Genomic DNA, 15546 nt, shown 5'->3' on the forward strand with positions numbered 1-15546 from the left:
TATTGCTTATTTCCCCCCCATAGAAATGTAAGTCATTTTTTTCTTATTGATTTATAGAGGCTCTTGATAATTTAGAGACTTTTTTGTATGTGTTCTGTGCCATATTGTTGTTGTTGTGTCCTATATGTGTTATCATTTTTTACTTAATATGATGATTTTAAAAATGCATCTTATATCATTTCACACTTCTGATTCAGAATAGCCAGTGGCACTCCTTGTCCATAAGGTGAATATGGAAAACTACACAATGTACCAATTATGAGCTTAAGGTTCGCATCAGGAAGACTTGAGCTCAAATTGCAATCCCACTACTTTCTAGTACCATCACCTTAAGAAAGTTGTGTGACTTTTCTACAACTCATTTTATCATTTTTATATTGAAGATAACACTGCATGAGAGCTATTTAGAAATAATGTGGGTTGATTCATAAGAAATTTTCATATTTGTATTTTCAAAAACAACAAATGCTATCAATTACACATATATCAATTATATATCTAGATCTCTCTATATAAATGATTCTTACACATATTTTTGATGATTATATATAGTGAATTAATTTATTAGTTCTAGTATTTGTGTGTGTGTGTGTGCATGCTCTTTGGACCTTTCTACATATAGGATCATTTTATCTATTAATAGAGTTTTACTTCTTCCTTTCTAACTTAGATTTTGCTTATTTCTTCTTCTTGCCCAATTCCTCTGGCTAGAACTTGAAGTACATTGTGGAATAACTGGCGAAAGCAGAAGTCCTGGCCTTTTTCCCAATCTTAAGTGATAAGCTTATAGCCTTTCACCATTGAGTATAAGGTAGTTCATTTTCTTTTCCATTGAATAATATTCCACTGTATGATTTATTTTTAAGTTAAGGTATTTGCTTTGCCTGGAATAGCCTATCTAATAATAGACAAAGATTGAAATTGACCGTACCTTTGCTACGCCTCCCATTGGCTAGTCAGCGAGATATGCAAATTAACTGCCAACAAAGATGGCGGTTAATTTGCATACATAGGAGCGAAGCAGCAAGGGCTGTGAAGGCGACTCTGGCACCCAGTACCCAGGCCTATTGCCCAAATCTTTTTTTTTTTTAAATATATTTTATTTTTTACAGAGAGGAAGGGAGAGAGATAGAGAGTTAGAAACATCGATGAGAGAGAAACATCGATCAGCTGCCTCCTGCACATCTCCCACTGGGGATGTGCCCACAACCCAGGTACATGCCCTTGACCGGAATCGAACCTGGGACCCTTCAGTCCGCAGGCCGACGCTCTATCCACTGAGCCAAACCGGTTTCGGCTATTGCCCGAATCTTTTAGTGCAACAGGCCTCTAGTATTTATTATAAGGAGTGAAATATGGATAGATTTATTTCCACAAGGTGTCTAATTTTCTAATTACCTCACCTTTTCCCCCACTAATATGCATTTCCTTTATTATTTCTTAAATTTATTTCTGTATTTGCTTCAGTTTTTACATTCTCTATTTTCTTCTATTGATCTGTTTTTATTCACTAAAACCACACAACTTTGATTACTGTAGCTTTACAATATTTCTATCTGGTAACATTAATCTTCATGAAAACCTTTATTTTTTTCTTATTTTTCTTGGATATTTTTATTTTTATGTGAACTTTAATATCAATTTCTTTGATTCAAAAACAAGCCTGGTGGTAGAGTTTAACAAAATCATATTGAATGTACAGATTAATTTAGAGAAAATAATTTGTATTAGTCTTATAATTCAAGAAGAGAATATGCCTTTCCATTTGTTCATGTATGTGTTCTGCCTTCTATTTTTTAAAGAGTTCCTTCATGCATATCAAGCACATGGTTTTTAAAAATGGATTTCTAAGCAAATGGAATCATTTCTTTCAGAAACACTTTCATCTTTATTTGATTTTGAGGTTTTAAACATCCCCACAAGCGCCCACTAAATCCGGTGTTATTATCCTTGCTTCATGCAGACTGTATCTGAGCCAATATTCATACCAAGTCTGTCTGACTCTAACATCTGTGCTCTTAATCACAGTTATATCACAGGGATGAGGGAGAAGGGTTGGGCTGCACTAACAGGCCGGTGTTTCCCAAAGAAGGTTGGAACCCCACTGTTCATAGAGCTGGACCTTGGAAGCTTAACTAATAAACATTCAGGTAGCCATTCCTACACCATTTGTTTAGAAATTACCTTCAAAAGCAACTAGTGCAGGCCCTCCCCTTTCCACTCCCTCCCCATCCCCCCTTCAGCAATGACTCATACATCTATTTTGGCAGGAAGACCAAGGAGGAGAAAACACTTCTTGTACTGGTGAAGGAAGTGTTGATGGAGGCAATGGGGCTCTGGGATGCCAGAAGGTGGAGCGGTGGCACCTGGGACAAACTACACTCTAACATTTTTAGTAAAGTCAGAGTTTGCTCCTCAAATACTACTATTTGCACAATCAGGAACATGAGCCAGTAGGATGGAGGTGGAAAGCAATAATTTAAAAATGGCAACATTTCTTGGATAGTCAATATTACTGGAACTATGTGAAAAAACTTTTTTTCAAATTTATATCCACCTATTTATGGGGCCTGGGTTCTGAAACTTTTGCAATAATAGAGCAAAGAAGCTTTGCCCACATGTTGATTCTAACATGTAGTATTACTGCTCTTTAATACCATGATTTCTCCTCTTATTTTTATGAAAGATAATGTTTTATTATTAACAACTAGATGCCTGGTGCATGAAATTCGTGCACTTGGGGTGGGGGTCCCGCAGCACAGCCTGTGCCCTCTTGCAGTCTGGTAGCCCCCGGGGGATGCACAACTGTGGGCTACAGGAGTGGGCCTAACCAGCAGTCAGACATCTTTAGTGCAGCTGTGGAGGCAGGTGAGGCTCCTCCATCACCACTGCACTCGCCAGCCGTGAGCCCAGGTTCTGGCTGAGCGGTGCTCCCCGTGTGGGAGTGCACTGACCACCAGGTGGCAGCTCCTGCATTGAGTATCTACCCCCTGGTGGTCAGTGCATGTCATAGTGACCAGTTGTTCTGCTGTCTGGTCAATTTGCATATTAGCTTTTTATTCTAGAGGATGAGGCTGTAAAAAATCATTCCTGACATGTCCATCTCTGTGGACATAATCTAGCCAATATTAATTTATTGCCCAGCCTCAAAATACAGGGTGGGACAAAAGTAGATTTATAGTTGTTCATTTGGAAAATAATACAATAACTAATAAATGATAATACAAGAGGGAACTGTGTTTTGCATACTCAAATCAGCAAACCTTCTTTTACCCCACCCTGTAGAGTACAAATCCAGGAATCAAGGTTCATGTGAGGCCACTTATGCCAGTGACTCTGATTTAAATACCATGAGACAAACTAATTGACAAATACCTCTAGCGGTAACTCTGACTTCCAGAAAGACAAATGGAAAGTATAATAATGATAACATAACAACAACAATAATACTAACAGCTACCACTTGTACAAACAGCATTCCAGGCATTATCCTAGACACTTTCTGCATTGACTGATTAATCTTCACAAGTACTCTGTGAGATGCCTCCCATTGCCACCACCAACAGGTAACAAAATGGAAACAGAGAGCGTAAATGGCTTTCCCAAAATGGCAGAGCAGATGAGGTGGCAGAACCAGGCCTCACAACCAGAGGTCTGGCTCAAGTGCGCACTCTAACATACTGTAAGGTACAAATGGCTGATGAAGTAGACAGAAAAAGGGGAAGATAGAGGTGATGATGCGGGTAGGGGGGCTACAGTGGTGTACAGGCAATGTGCTGGTCATTTCACATATCTTACTTAAGCCTCCAAATAAAACTGGGTGGTAGGAATGCTTATCCCAACTTGTGAATAAGGAAATTGAGGCTCAAAATGTTGATTTACTTGCCTATAGAGACAGAGCTCGCACTGGACTGTACCTACATCCTCTCCGGGAGCGCCTCCTGGCATGTCCCCCACAAGAGCCTCTATCATTCGGGTTTGCACTTGGGAGCATCTTTAAGTCACCTCATGCCTTTTGCATGCACACGCACAGACCATTGCCCAGACCTACACTGCAAGGAGACATTTGTCACCAAAAATGGCTCTCTGGCCACTCAGCCTATCTGTTGAGGACCAAACATGCTGAAGAATTGCTCACCACCTGCTTTTATTGACTGTAACCCCAAATCATCTTTTTTTAAATAGGCCGTTTTCAAAGGGTGAGTGGAGAGAAGTGACATTCTATTGCACAACAGCCAAGACAAATCATCAAAGAGGTTGGCAGCCTGGAAGAAAGCCCTTCCTGAAGTTACAGATGTGGAATTAACCTTTACATCTATCCTACAAACTGGAAAGACACAGGCAGGTGAGATGTAACTGGGGAAATGAAAAGAAGATTCTTACCCAATGTGCAGGCATAATGTGGAAAATGCCAGAGGAATCTATTACAGTCTTGGGCGGGCACCTCAGAATGTTCGAGTAGCTACAGGCCTGGATTTCTCCAGCACCTACCATCTCTGAGCTCTTTACCACATAAATGCCTGAGCACCCTTCACTTAGTGCCACCAAGCTGCCGCCACCGAGAGCATGCAACGGCCGCTCGGTGCCAGTGCCACAGCCTCCAGCATCTAAAATGTCTTCTACAATTTTCTCAGGCAAGAGGCCTTCTTCAGGAAGCCACTTGACCACTTGACAGTTGGTCAAGCCCTTTCGTACTTTCCTCTTGCTCCATCTGGTCTCTGCCCACTGCTCTGGCATCATCTCTTGCCATCTGCCCCTTTTATCTCTATACTTCGGTACTTTGGCCACCTTGGTCTTCATCCCAGTTCTCTGTGCCTCCAAACCTTCTCTGTCTTGGAGTTTTTGGTCATTTCTCCCTGTCATTTTCCACAAGAATGTCCCCCTCTCCTCCTTCATATCTCAAAATATCACCAGACCCCTAAGACCTTCTGTGTTTACAGCATGTACAGTAGCATCCTTGCTCCTCTCATGCTCAGTTACCCTCTATCACTTCACTTGCTTGGAGTCTTCTTAGAGCTTATGGAAATGTACCTTCTTGCTGTTTTCTTGTTTGTCATCTGTGTCCCCCATTAGACCAGCAGCTCCATGGAGAAAGGGCCTGGTCTTCTGGTCTCTCTTGTTCTCCCATCTCCTTATGTCCTAATGCTCAACAGAGTGTTTGGTTTGCAGGAGACACTCAGTTTAATCACATGTCTGTGGATGAATAAATCTATGATTTCATTAAAATCAGTTAGGTGAGCCCTGTCAGTTAAGTAAGCTTTCCTCCCGCGTGCTGTGGCTGAAGCCCATTGTCTCTGTTTCAATCTCAAGTCAAAGTGGGAGTTATTTGTGGACAGAGTGTAGGTAAGAGGAAAATTCAATAAACCGAATTAGAAGAACAGATTCCAAGTCTTATCTTTGTTCCCTGACTACTGCGTGTTTTAGAGAAATCCCATCTCTCAGAATATCAGTTTCCCAACTTTCTTATGAGAGAATGAAGAGTTTGGGCAACACCAACCTGCTCACGTTAAACCACTCACGTGCAATGCTCATGACATTAATACAGATAATAAAAGCCACACGAAAATGGCCAGCAGGAACCATGCAATGAAGAGTCCAACCTAATGTTAAAAACCTGAAAAAATGAGAATGAGGAAAGTAACAGAATATCTGTTGAAAAGCCGGAGAGCTTCTGCCCCAGCCTGCATTCACCAGAACAGTGCTGGGCGTGGGGGAAGGGCTGAGTCAATAAAATGCTCATCAATGCTTCCTAGTGCAAGGAGATACGGCCTGAGGAGCTGCCCATTAAGAGTTATAGGGCAGCTTTCAGTCTTGGCTACTGACCAGAAACTCATTTTGCTGAGACAGGTGGAACCATTAAGTTCTGCCTTTTTTTTTTTCCCAGCCACCTAGACCTAATTAAGCATAATATCCAAAGTGTGAATTAATTTTCTCAAGTCATTGAAATGCACCTTCAACTAAGGGGTGGAAACCTAGATCTTGGACATTTAACAAGAGAGAGACAGAGAGAGACAGGGAGAGAGGGAGAGGAGAGGGGAGAGAGAGAGAGAGAGAGAGAGAGAGAGAGAGAGAGAGAGAGAGAGAGAGAGAGAGAGAGAGAGAGAATGTGCCTTGGTGATCTATTTCTACAGCTAAGGTTTCTCTCTGCCCCACCTCACACCTCATATTCTTCTTATGTATGTGTGTGTATGTAAAAGTACATGTAAGCAACATCTACACTTCAGCCCTTGCTCATCATAAAGATAACAGCTTTCCCATAAGGACCAAAAAGGGCAAAGCAAATTCACACATATATACAAAAGGTGTGGAAAGAGCAGCCATGCTTAGTCTGAGCAAGAGGCTTCTGACGGCATTGCCACCCTGAAAATCTACCAATGCGATGAAAAGACAAGAACTAGAGAGACAGGTGATAAGCTGCCCAGAAGCTGGGTGAAGAAACCTGTGGGAAAGAAATGCTCACAGAAGTGCATGAAGGGCACTTTCAGCAACAGAAAAGCGAGAAGAAGATACAATAGCAGGAAAGCCCAAGCTGAGATACTAACATAGCAAAATGGGATGAAAGGGGGCATCGCAGATCTCAGGAAACAAATTGGGAACCCTAGCACTGTTGTAAACTTAATCACAAGAATAAAATGGGCTCAGCTACAAGCAAAAGAATGGTACAGAAAAGCAGTTTGGGATAAGCACGTGAATGAAGAGGTAAACACACAAGGTAAAAAAGTTAAAAAGAAGATTACAAATCTGCTTTTTCTTATTTTGCCACCACGTGGAGAGAGCTTACTTTGGCGTAAGACCAACAGAGAATAAATGGGGATAATAAAGACAGATCACAGACGTGTCACGCAATCACCTGGCTCCGCTGTACCTGAGGCTGGGAATCCCCCCTTGACTTCCTGGTTGCCTGTACACTAAACCCTCCATGTCTTTGCAGAAGGCACTTTCCGTTATGTTTTCCACTTGCACCTGAAAACAGCTTCTTAATAAAATGCTTAGAGCTGAATGACCTAAAGTAACAGGGCAAGCTCTCAGGGTCTTATGTCCTCACCTGCAACACAGAGATAACAACTGCATCTGCCCTGACGGCTGTGGTAGGCACCTGTCCAGTGCCCAGCACAGCGTCTGGTGCGCAGTGAGTGAGGCACACGGAGGCTCTCATGCTTGAGCTCCGAGTGAGTTCCACCACGCGATTCCTCCTAACCTGGAGAGATAAGCTGTTTCCATTTTGTCTTGGAAGATTTTATTGACTAATTCTTATATGGCCCTTAATATGTGACAGGTATTTTGTTAACCATTTTTTTACACACATTAATTTAAGTCTTACAAACTCTATGGAGTAGCTATGCCATTATTCCCATTCATTCCCATGTTATAGATGTACAGGAGGTTAGGCAACATTCCCAAGGTAACACAGCTTGTTAGTGCTGGAGGGGAGCTCTGGGAGCTGGTTAGTGATGGAGGGGGAGCTCTAGATACTGGTTAGTGATGGAGGGGAGCTCTGGGAGCTGGTTAGTGATGGAGGGGGAGCTCTAGATACTGGTTAGTGATGGAGGGGAGCTCTAGATACTGGTTAGTGATGGAGGGGGAGCTCTGGGAGCTGGTTAGTGATGGAGGGGGAGCTCTACATACTGGTTAGTGATGGAGGGGAGCTCTACATACTGGTTAGTGATGGAGGGAGCTCTGGGAGCTGGTTAGTGGAAAGAATCACGAAAGATTTCTGAGCCAAGAAATATTACAGGAGTGAGGTATGAATTCCACATAACATAATTCAAAAACGTGCAAGTGAGGGGCTGCTGTAGCACCATCCGTGCAGCATGTCTGTGAATGAGTGTCTGCTGCCCACCCTCTCAAAGGGAAGGAAGTGAGGACACCGCCTGGGTTTAAGCTCAGCACCTTGGAGAGCTCTTTAGGCATGAGCCAACTTCACCTGATGACTTCCAAGCAATCTTGCCTCTAGCAGTTAAAATAATCCTTTGACAAAGATAATTAAAATGCACACACAGCAAATACGCCTATATTGAGGAAATTTCTGAAGTTCATGAAATGTGACTGTTCTCTTGTGATATATCGTCAATCATCTTAGCAATATAACAAGTTGCCTTTGTGCATCTCAAATGAAGAAGGAACAATAAAAAGCCGAGGAAGGGCTGTTAATGGTTTGAATAAAGGCAGCTGCCTCCCTGAGCTGCGGGGGTGATGAAGGTGCTGACACATGACAGCAGCAAGGTGGGGGTGGAAGGCCGAGGGCAGAAACAGGAGCGAGGAGGGGACAGATTCTGAGGAAGAGGAAGCGAAGGAACATCTTTCATTAATTAAGAGCCTACTATATACAGCAATGTTGGGAAACTTAAATGTATTTTTTAAACCTTAAAATAGTCATGATAACACAGTTACTGATCCTTACATTACAGATGTCGGAGTAGGAAGAGACACAAGGTAAGGGTGGAGAGAAGAAATAAGTAAAGCAAGTTGGTGGAGGAGAGAGCAATGGAAGAGAAAGGGGAAGCAAAAGATCAACATATATGCCCAGCCGATGTGGCTCAGTGGTTGAGTATCATTGTCCCATGGACCAAGAGCTCACTGGTTCCATTCCTGTACAGGGCACTTGCCGGGGTTGTGGGTTCAATCCCCAGTAGGGGGTATGCAGGAGGCAGCTGATTGATGTTTCTATCTCTCTCTCCCTCTCCTTCCTCTCTCTGAAGTTAATAAAAAAAAACAACATATATAAATGGGGAAGTAAAAAAAAGGTATAAAAATACCTAAGGGAATAAGAGGGAAATCAACACAAATCCAAACCCCAGTGACCCTAAAAATAGGACAAGTTGAGCTCTTTTTTCCCAGGAAAGGTTCCATGGGAAGAGATTGCTCCAGGTCTCGTCTGTGCAGAGAACACAGAAAAAGGAAGAGATGCCATGCTAGTTAAAAAGGGGCAGAGATATGCAAGTGTTCACAGGAAGAAGATACCAATGGATGTGCAACACCGGCCTGAGGCTTCCTGATGGGGGCCTGCGGTGACCTTCTATCTTGAAGGAGGCTATCCAGGCCGTCCCGAGGCAGCCAATCACTTCACTAACTCTCAGGCTGAACAACCTTAGGAGCTAAGCACTGTTGTCAACACCATCACAGAGGTAGTAAGCAGCTGAGATGGAACTCAAATCTGCTGTGCTTAACTACAAGCCTGACACTGTAAACACTGCCCTTCTTAGTTAAAAGAGTGGAAAGAAAGTACAATTATTCGCTCATCCTTTGAGGATATCTAGGTGACAATGCTAGGCAGACCTTATTCTTGCTCAGACCAGCTCACGGGGCTGGGCCAGGGCGTGGCCTGCTGGAACGCTTTTGCCGGGACTTACAAAGATACTGGTTGCAACCCTCCTATGGATATATTTTGTTTAGACTACATAGTATTTATTTTTAAACTTAAATTAGTTAAAAATGTTAAAGTATTGGGAGATTTCACACAAAATCCCAGATAAGCCCCCATTCACCTGGGAGACCTGGAAGCTACAGGAGACCCTAGGAAACGAATCCTTCCTTCTCTTTTACAACAAACAGCACCAGCAAAAGGCCAGAAGCTGCTGTCTGTTGTCTTTTAACCACCCAGTGCTTTCTTGTGGGTTAAGTGCCCTGACTCACCTGGCCTCGGTCATACGTCCACCATCCTCGCAGCTGGGGTTGCGGTCATTCCCACCAAAACCACAGGGCGGGGAGTGCAGGACAAGTGCCTTCGCAAAATAAAAGCAGGACACCGTCACCAGAAGAGGAGGAAGTGGATGTTATAATAACAGATTTCTACGTCAGTTATGAGTAAACTACCTCTGCCATTAAAACGTTGGTGACTGAATAAGTGAAAGCAGGGCACTAATCAGGAGCCATCCCAGGTCTGACCTGGGGGGTCTTTGGAAGTCACTGTTCATCTGTTGCTGGGACCCCACTGTGAGAAACGCTATGCAGGCACCCAGAACACTCAGCACCTTCAGGGGCCAGGCAGGAAGCTCTCCGCAGGGTAAGAGGACTCTGGGGCTATGAGGAGGCAGCTATTGGCTGATACTGTTCAGCAGCTCATTTACTCTCAGAGGGTGAAACCCTGAAAGGTAAAGTGGGTGCAGGTTTGGGCAATGCTTCCTCTGCAGCCCTTGCAGCCTGCCCACCCGGAGGAAGGGCACGTGGTATTGATCCAAGGTAAGAAAGTGAAAGGTGCCTTCTTTACCAGGTTGCTTTACTTTACAGGTACTGTGATAGACGATGTTCTATTTACTATCTCATTCAACTTTTACAATAACCCTGTAAAGTTAGAGGACTTTTAATACTAATTAAAGATGGGAAAACTGAGTCTAGAAGTTTCCAGGCACCTCACTCAGGGTCACATGCCTCGGTACTTATTGCATCCAAATATAAACATAGATATCGATCCCCTACTTTCATTATGGGCAGTAAGTGCCCCTCTTCTAAAACCTCCCCACTAAGGCATTTATCGCAGTGCTGTATGTGCTTCTTCGCTCACATCTAACAGACAGTGCATTAGGCTGCAGGCCGCTTGTGAGTGCCAGTCTCACCTGTCGCAGCTGCTAGGTCACCGCTTTATCACCTGGCAAGCTGTTTGGCAAAATGGGTAAATTGAATGACTATATGAGTGAATGATTTAACATGTGCTTATAAAGTTCCTATTTATTTTATTCCACAATCACTTTGTGTGTTTGCTTAAAATGCCTCTTTACTCCCTCAGCCACTGGGATACACTGTTCATAGTCCTTGCATAATAATATGTAAAGCTATACACAAAATAATGTTTTATAAAAATCATTTTACAAAATTAGGCGATATTAAATAAGTTTTTACATCTTGTTTTTTCCAATGAACAATACATTATAAATTGACCTAGAGTAATATGTATAAATCTAATTCAGTCTTTTTTTTTTTTACAACTGCATTATAGTTCATGGAATAAATATACTGAGATTTGTTCAACTCTTCCTCTGTTAGTCAACATTCAGGATCTCTTGGCTTTTGTTTCTTGTCATTTTAAACATGCTGCAGAAATATCTCTGTGTACATATTTTATTTACTCATACATTTGTACTTACGAAATAGACTTCCTGAAGTGGAACTTCTAGGTTGGAGACTATAGTGTATGCGATTTTTTAAACAGTATAATAGATATTGCCAGACGACTTCCCAAAGAGGCTGCAGCATTTATTATTTATGCCAGAAACACATGAAAGCATTCCTCCCCTTCACATCTTTGCTGTACTTGCATATTAATGCTTTTATTTCTTTGCCATCCATTGAATGTGAGGTGATGTTTTAATTTGATTTTATTCACTACTAATAAGAACTGGTCAAATGTTTATTGGCCATGATTTCTGCTTTTGTGAATTGCCAAATTGTGGAAGAGTCTTCCAGATCATCAAACCCTATTTTCTCTTCTTGAGCACAGGACTGGACTACATTTCCCAGATTCCTTTGCACTTGGCATGATCATGTGACTGAGTTCAGACCAATGAAATACAAGTGGAAGTAATAGAATTCTTCTCTCCCAGTCCAGGTTTCGACAAATCCCCCCAAGTGTCATTCTAATACAGAGAACTCTGAGGCCCTAGAAAGGGGGAGGAATGAGGTGACAGGGGTCAGGGCCTGTAAATGGGCACATGAATGCACCTCCTGTACAGGAAGACCTATTTAAGTCTTCACAGAACAAATGCAGACATTCATATTATGTTAAACCACGGAGATTTGGGGGTCACAGGGCACCTGCCACTACCTATGCTAGTATTCTGTTGATATCATTTGTCTACGGGTTTGTTTTTTGTTTTGTTTTTGCATTTTTGAGATGCTTGCTTTTTCTTAACATTTCTGCATCACCTGTACATGTGCTAATCTTCTATTTGCAATGTCTCAAATTTATATTTTCCTCAATCTATTCTTTGTTCTTCGATTTTATAATAATATCTTCTCCCTTTAATTATTTTTTAAATAGTGGTGTTTAATGTTCGGTGTTATTTAAGTTTTTCTTTGACCTGAGATTTACAAATATTTTCCTTAAATGTGTATTCATATTTTATTATGAATTATTTTCATTTTACAATTTTTTCATCAAGTCGGAGCTGGTGTCTTTATTTCCTGCATAGTAGGGATTAAGCATTGCGTATTCCTGGATAGATGGCTTGTTATGCCAGAACCTTTTACTAAATAAACCTTTATTTTCTCACTTGAGTTAAACTATCATCTATGTAAGATGCTAAATTCATTTATATACCAGGATCTAGTCTGTATTTTCTATTGCTTTCTATTGTAGTGTCTATTATGGCAATGCTGTTTTGATTAGAGCATCTTTGGAGTATGTTTTTACATAAATGGTGGAAAAATTCCCTCTCTGCCATTCTTCATTTTCAAAAACCTCAAATTCATTTTTTAAGGAATAATTAAAGCCAAAAATTAAAAACACACACACACATAGGAATTCTGAGGAATTTTGGTAAATACAGTAACTTGGAAAGGGTGGATTTTTATGACCCATAGTCATCCATTCAGGAGCGTGCTTTGTCTCCCCATTAATTCAGATCATGTTTTATGCTCTTCAATAAAATTTTATAGTTTTATTCAGATAAGTACCGTGCTTGCTAAATTTATTCATAGATATTTTATAGTTTTTACGACTATTGTGAATGGGTCTCCCCTCCTCCCACTTTCATTTCTAACTGTATATTTTTAATGTTGAGTGATCTTTGATTTGCTGCTTCTATAATTCACACCACATTAAGAAGCCCGGCCCAAAATCAGTGCCATAGGGAATGTGGAGGATGCATGCTTCCAAGTTTTTGTGGGGTTTTTTTCTCCCACAAACTAAGTATTCTAGCTGAGGTATTCTAGAAGCCAGGTTGACAAATTGGTGTACAATAAGGTAATGGATGAATAATCAGGGTGTGAGCAGAGGTTGAGCTAAAGCTAAACCGACTTATCTGTGGCAGCTGAACTTGTCCATCTTGAAAGGCATGGGATTCTCTTGGGTAGGAGTGAGCACACAGGAGTACACAAGGGAGTGCTCAGGGGATGTTCTACATGGTGAACTCAGGATAAGCTGGGCTTTCACGATGAAGACATAAGGGGGCTGAGTCTAATGCAAGTAATAAGAAAAACTCAAATGCTCAACAGAATAATTGCGCAGAACAAGAACTGGAGACCACAGGAGGGCCCAGACAAATAGGGCCCAATACAACTTCAACTGGATTTCTTTTTTTTTTAAATTTCTTTATTATGAAAGTATTATAGATGTTCTCTTGTCTTTCCCCATTGACCCCCTCCACCCACAACCCCCAGACCTTCACCACTCTATTGTCTGTGTCCATGGGTTATGCATATATGCATAATTTCCCAGGGTAATCTCTCCCCACCCACCCCACCACCCCTGCCTTCTCTCAGAGCTTCTTTCATCTGTTCCATGCTTCTATGTCTCTCGGTCTATTTTGTTCATCAGTTTATTGTGTTAATTAGACTCCACATATGAGTGCAACCATGTGATACTTGTCTTTCTCCGACTGGCTTATTTTGCTTAGCATAATACTCTCTAGGTCCCTCCTGTCTCAAAGGGTGAGAGATCCTTCTTTTTTACAGCTGCATGGTATTCCATAGTATACATGTGCCACACTTATCTTAGCTTTTTTACCCACTTATCTACTTGTGGGCACTTGGGCTGTTTCCTGATCTTGGCTATTGTAAATTGTGCTGCTATGAACATAGGGGTGCATATATTTTTTCTGATTGGTTTTTTGAATATTTTAGGATATATTCCTAGAAGTGGGACTGGTTTAAATGCAGTTCCATTTTTAATGTTTTGAGGAAACTCCATACCATTTTCCATAATGGCTTCACCAGTCTTCATTCCCACCAGCAGTGCACTAGGGTTCCCTTTTCTCCACATCCTCGCCAGCACTTGTCATTTGTTGATTTGTTGATGGTAGCCATTCTGACAGGTGTGAGGTGATACCTCATTGTCATTTTAATTTGCATCTCTCTGATGATTAGTGACTTTGAGCCTTTATACTAGTACTTAACAATTAGAAAATTAAAAAAATAAAATACATATAAATAATTTTGCTAAAGGACATACAATACCCATACACTAAGATTTTTAATTGACAAGATAAATTTAAAAAGACCTAAAAAATGGAGAGCTATACTGTGTTTGTGGATTAGAAGACTCAATATTTTTAAGATGCCTATTTTCCTTAAAACCCACTCAAAATCCCAGGAAGCTGTAGTAATTGATGAGCTGAATCTCAAATTTCATTAGAAATGCAAAGGCTCTGGAATAGTCAAAACAATCTGAGGAAACATATACTATTAAATAATATAGTGTAATTACTTTGTTACTCCTCCTCACATGTTTACTGTATTGACGTTGAGGTCGGAGTTGGAGAACGTATACTCTCTAGACTTATTACAGAGCTAAAGGGATCAAGACAGTGTGACATTGGTGTAAAACAGTGGGACAGAATAATGAGCCCAGAAATAAATAGACCCACACGTGTTTGGTCAACTGAATTTCACAAAGGTGCAGAGGCAATGCACTGGAGAAAGATTAATCTTTTCAATAGTAATTGATTCTCCATTTGCTAAAAGTAAGAAAGAATCCCAGCACTTGCCTCACACACAAAATTTAACTTGAGTGGATTATGGATCTAAATGTAAGAGCTAAAATATAAACTTACAGAAGAAAACACCAGAGAAAATCTCAATGACCTTAAGGCTGTCTAATATTTCTTAAATAAAACACACACAAATCTATAATAATAAAAGCATAATATGCTAATTGAACCAGACGTCCTTCTGGATGACCTTCCAGACCAGGCCTGGGCTGCCAGGGAAGCCCGGGTCCCGAGTGTCTACCGGTGGCCAGAGGGAAGCTTGGGTCCCAGGTGCAAGAGGGAAGCCGGTGCCAACAGCTGGGGAAAGGAAGGCCTACTCTTGCCCAAATTTTGTGCATCGGGCCTCTAGTAGATATTATAAAAGAAATAATATCAATAAATTAGACTTTTATTAAAATTAAAAAGTTTTCTTCTTCAAACGACTTTCAAAAAATCAAAAGGCAAATCACAAACCTGGAGGATATATTTTGAAAACATATATGTAAGCAAAAATTTACATCTAGAATATATACACAACTCAGTATTCAAAATTAAAAAATAATCTAACTGAAGGGGTGTGAGGGAACTTTCTGGGCTGTGGGAATGCCTTCTGAGTGTTTGGGGGGTGGTTACATGGGTGACATCATGCTAACAGGTGAGATCTGTGCATGTATTGCATGCAAATCAGACCTCAACAAAACACAGTAAACATGTGAGGAGGAGTAACAAAGTAATTACACGGTAATTGTTAATTCTCACCCGGCTTATCTCAGTGAGTCCTTTCCTCAGCTCTGAAAGGTAGGTACTCACTTCATTTTCTAGTTGAGGAAATTGAGACTCAGAGGACATGGGACATGCTCAAGGTCACACTCTAGCAAGTGGCTGAGTTCCAAAGCCTGAATCTGGAGTCAGACCTTTGCTACCT

This window comes from Myotis myotis, unplaced genomic scaffold, assembly GCF_014108235.1.
Source record: "Myotis myotis isolate mMyoMyo1 unplaced genomic scaffold, mMyoMyo1.p scaffold_m19_p_5, whole genome shotgun sequence".
Lineage (NCBI taxonomy): Eukaryota > Metazoa > Chordata > Mammalia > Chiroptera > Vespertilionidae > Myotis > Myotis myotis.